General features: G+C 34.6%; 1 protein-coding gene across 1 annotated transcript in view; it reads left to right on the forward strand.

The window, feature by feature from the left end:
- The window catches only part of LOC135208095 (uncharacterized), a 34,633-nt gene that overhangs the window by 23,821 nt on the left and 5,812 nt on the right, over window positions 1-5,000 (forward strand). The gene's annotated exons all lie outside the window — the stretch shown is intronic.

The following is a 5,000-nucleotide window of genomic DNA, read 5'->3' on the forward strand; positions in this document are numbered from 1 at the left end:
GTTTTAGAAGAGATCAGATTATTCCCTGAGGTGAATTGTTATCAACTAGAATTGTTCCTCGTCACTCGGATATCGGTTAATTGATTGATTAATATCTTCTCTCTATTTTTTCCTTTCTTTCGCTTCTAAACATTTCAAGTTAATGAAGGTTAGTGATGATCAATTTAATAAGCTTTAGTGTTAATAATAATAATAATTCAACTCGATTATAATCTAAGATTATCTCCAATAAATGCTTCAGGGGATTATATATCGCTAGCGGAAATGATACTGCGATATTTTTTCCTGAGTAATTACATTTTCTTCCCCAATATATTTACGTTGCATAAATTTATTTCTCCTGTTTATCATCGCAGTTTCCAGTATTTCTAACATGAATTTTATTTCATCGTAGTAGATTTATAACCAAAATTTATGACCTAAACAGATTCAATTTCACTTTGACTTGAAGCGAAGGCCTGATGGGGAATGTTAGTACATTCCATTATGGTATTTATGGGAGGAGAGGGAAATGGTAGCGATAATATACATTGTAGGAAAACATTAAACTCCATTACATACATTACGTAAAAAATGAATAACAATTACACTTGAATATTTGATGAGAAATTATGCTGAAGTATTTCAAGACATCAGAGTTTATTCGTTAAGGAACAAATGGACGCGTTTGATGTCACTAAGAAGTTATTCACAGACTATGGGTTGCCGATTGACCAATTAACCTTAACATTTATATCAGGAGAAAGAGAAGTGGTGGACTTAATTGCTAATGAAGGTAATTTGTTCATTCAACCCTTCAAATGTAATCGGTGATTATATTTAAGGTGGTAGAATCCATCAGTGTTATTTGCCACTGAAGTTTGAAGTTACGTTCTTCTTGATGTCCTGAAGACCTTTCTCAAATTTTACGAAGTTCATTATCTATCTATCTATTGAGAGAGAGAGAGAGAGAGAGAGAGTAGAGAGAGAGAGAGAGAGAGAGAGAGAGAGAGAGAGAGAGAGAGAGAATATTCTATTCGTTTGATCTATAATAAATAGTTATATTGATTTTCGTTCTCCCTCCGTGAGGTTTGGAAACAGCCAATAAATATATATATATATTACTTCCATATTTCGCAGCAATGAATAGTTATAAATAGAGGCAGAAAAAGAGAGACAGAAGCAGGAGTTGATAAAAGAGAGAGAGGACAAAGTAAAATATATTATTCATCTCGATTCACTTTACATAAAGAAAATAAATAGAAAATCTTCTTTACACTTTCCCATCGAGGCCCTGATTTACATTTGATAGAAGTAAATCTTGTAAATTAAAAATAAAGAATAAATAGAGATATTCCTAAGTCACTTTCATCACCTTTGGACTTCAAAGGTCCTTTGATTGGGGAACATGGCCACCTCGGTGGCCATAGGGGAACACAAGAAAGACTTGACTTGTAGGACATCCTGTTACCGAGTCCTTCACAGGAGGCAGAGATCAAAGGACGGTTTTTAAGCCTCAGGTCAGAAATCCAACAGGAGTCGGTTAAGGAAAGAAAATATATCAAAGGATTTGAAGGTGACAGAGGCCGAGATGAGATGTCTGGTAAGGCAGTGCATCTGTCAAACTCTAGCAAATGCTTTTATTTGCAACATCTGTACAAAGTTGAAGGTCAATTTGTTCGGATATACTTAGTTAACATTAGCATAAATGATAGGTTAGTATTTAAAGAATGCTGTGTACAGAATGATATTGACAGAAGACTGTTTAAAATGCTTCTGTTGATTAGCCATAATTATTAGTCTGTCACTGACATTAGCTTTAAATTAACAGTAATCAAATGACATAAAAATCTTTTTACAATGAGGTTGATATGTAATTATTAAACAATTATCAATTATTTCATAATTATAAGGAAGGTTCACGTATCAAGAAACATGCAAGATAACCGCATGATTTTTGTGTGATGAATTACCTTATTAATTTGTCTCTGTGAAGATTTCATAGACACAGTAACGAAAAATCAATGACGCTCTGTAATTATCCATAGAATTATTAACACTGTTTTTATTTCAATAAATAGAAAGAATTGTTTGACGACCATTCGATGTAGACATAGCTAAATTTTTTCAGTTTCACGGACTGAATCTCTCTCTCACTCTCTCTCTCTCTCTCTCTCTCTCTCTCTCTCTCTCTCTCTCTAACGAAAACTCAAACCGAATAATTTTCTCCCTGAGACCGAACACTCCAATATTTATATTATTATCAACATTTCAGGAAACGATGAATTCAAAAAGCTCGAATGAAAACAGTAATTTATCAAGAATAAGAGTAATGACACCATTCCATACCCCACATGTCCATCAAAGATCTATCAAGGCCTGCGTGAAATCAGAATGAAACGGAATCAGTCAAAATAGCAGATATAAAAATCATCTGTTCATATAAGTAGTTTATTTGCATGAAATTTATATCTGTGATCGTGGAAGGGGCGAAACTCGTTCATATGTCATAAATGGGTTTTGTCTGTGTTTTGATATTGAAGAGTCTCACGTCAGGGGTGGAAAGTTTCCAACCGAGATCATCATCTAAAATCCAAAAGAATATTGCTCCATAAATGTTATTACTCCATCCAGTGGATGATATCACATTTCACACTCGTTTTCGTAACTGGCTGATGATCTCACGTATATATTATTGCTATAAAGTATATTTATGAATCTGCAGGGGTCATGAATATAATATATATATATATATATACTATGTGTGTGTGTGTGTGTGTGTGTGTGATATATCCTTATTTGAGAATAAATTTGAAGATGATATCAGACAAGAAAGAAAAATGGATATGTCATTTCTGTATAGAAGCAAGAAATAACAATTGATAAATCTGACAAAGAATACCCAGTAATGCTTCCCAAGAACTGTCTTTTGATCTGTTCAGGCAATAAATAAGATCAAAGTATTATCCCACCTCGTCCCCTGAAGTCTCACAGGAGGGTTCCATCCTATTTCATCCAAAAAACCAAACCCAATTCTCTATTTGACGAATCGAGGTCTTTCTGTGAAATCCTAGATACGAAATTTCATGTGGATGGTTCTCAGTTGTCCCGAGATTTAGGTAAACATTTCATTTTCCCCTGAATACCTCATTTTCCTGGGAATGTTTCATTTCCTCATGTTTCATTTCCTTTAATAAAAAAAAAAAAAAAAAAAAAAAGTTTCATTTCCTCCTGAAAGTTTAAATTTTTCCCAAAGGTTCATTTTCCCTGAACATTTTGTCTTCCCATAAGCATATCATTTTCCCCAAACATTTCATTTCCCCTAAACATTCCCGGCCACCCGCCGCCCCCCCCCCCCCCCCCCCCCCCCCCCCCCCGCTTTCTCTCTCTATCTCTCTCTATCTCACACACACACAGACACACACACACACACACACACACACACACACACACACACACACATACACACACACACACACACACATATATATATATATATATATATATATATATATATATATATATATATATATATATATATATATATTATATATATATAGACAATTTACGTAATAGAGCATGATAATTCGCCATTATCCTTCTGGTTGAGGGTAAAAGTGAAATTTAATTCTGTGCATATTAATGTGAATATAATGAGATTCAGGTTAATGATTCGTTAAAAATACAGCGGGGGAATCTAATTCAGAGGCTGATGTAATTTATAATCATATTATTATGAAACGAGTAAGCGAGATATAATCACGTAGGACTGAACTACTGTGGCAGTGTTTCCAAAATGCAACATATTTGTGAGAGTTAAATGTTCATGATTTGGAATATTATGATTTATTTCATTAACGCCAAAAAATCTCCTGAGCTCACCTGAGTAGATGTGGAAACCGCTGAAATTAAACCTCTGTTTCTGTTGTGTAGGTTTCATTTATAGGACTCTGCTGCTATGATTCTGCCTCAGTCAGAGATCTCCAGTGGGGATATATTGAACAATTAGCTGTTTCTTATATTACTCCAGTGCTTGAATCACCATTATTCCTCCATGGCTTGAATAGGCCCCAGAAACAGATGTTCCCCTGAGGAGCTTCTACAGAGACTTTACTGCGTCTCTCTCTCTCTCTCTCTCTCTCTCTCTCTCTCGCCTGAAAAGAAGTTGTAAGAAGAGACTGTTGAAAATCACCTTGTTTGGATCCGTTCAGAGAAAGAAATGACTGTCTGGGCCTCAGAAGAAGTTGTTGTTTTTATGGCCTGTTCTTATGGAGGCATCAGGCACCTTCCATTAAAGAAGACTTCCATCTGCTTTATTGTCAAGCCAATGGCTCCTCCTCCTCCTCATCCTCCTTTCTTCCTGAGCTCTCTGGAGAAATACGTCTTCTTTAGGTGAAAAGGTCACTGAAGGTCAGCGGAGGTGGGGAATTGACCTTTGTTTGGAAGTGAATTATGACCTGTGACCATTTTGGGCTTTATGTCCTTTGCAATTAGTAAGAAAGTCCATTAAGTAACTGAGAGAGAGAGCGAGGGACAGAGAGAGAGAGAGAGAGAGAGGATGTCGCCCGATATTTGTAACGCTCGGGAATAAGTGTCGCCGCTCACACACACAAATATATATATATGCATATAAATATATATATATATATATATATATATATATATATATATATATATATATATATATATATATATATATACATACACTATACATACATATATATATATATATATATATATATATATATATATATATATATATATATATATATATATATATATATATATATATATACACACACACATAGACAAGACATAAATCAAGTACTTCTCAGTGTTATTCTCATGTTCGCAAGACTAAAATAACCCTCATGAATATGGAAGCACATGATTAAATGTGATAAACCCTCTCTCAGCCACCAAAGTTGTTAGACAGCCTCCGGGTATTTAAAAGCTTCCTCTTACCGTCCTGAGAGCCACTTACTTCATTTTACACGCAAAAATTTTTTTGGGATAATTTG

The sequence above is a fragment of the Macrobrachium nipponense genome, chromosome 34 (genome assembly GCF_015104395.2).
Source record: "Macrobrachium nipponense isolate FS-2020 chromosome 34, ASM1510439v2, whole genome shotgun sequence".
Lineage (NCBI taxonomy): Eukaryota > Metazoa > Arthropoda > Malacostraca > Decapoda > Palaemonidae > Macrobrachium > Macrobrachium nipponense.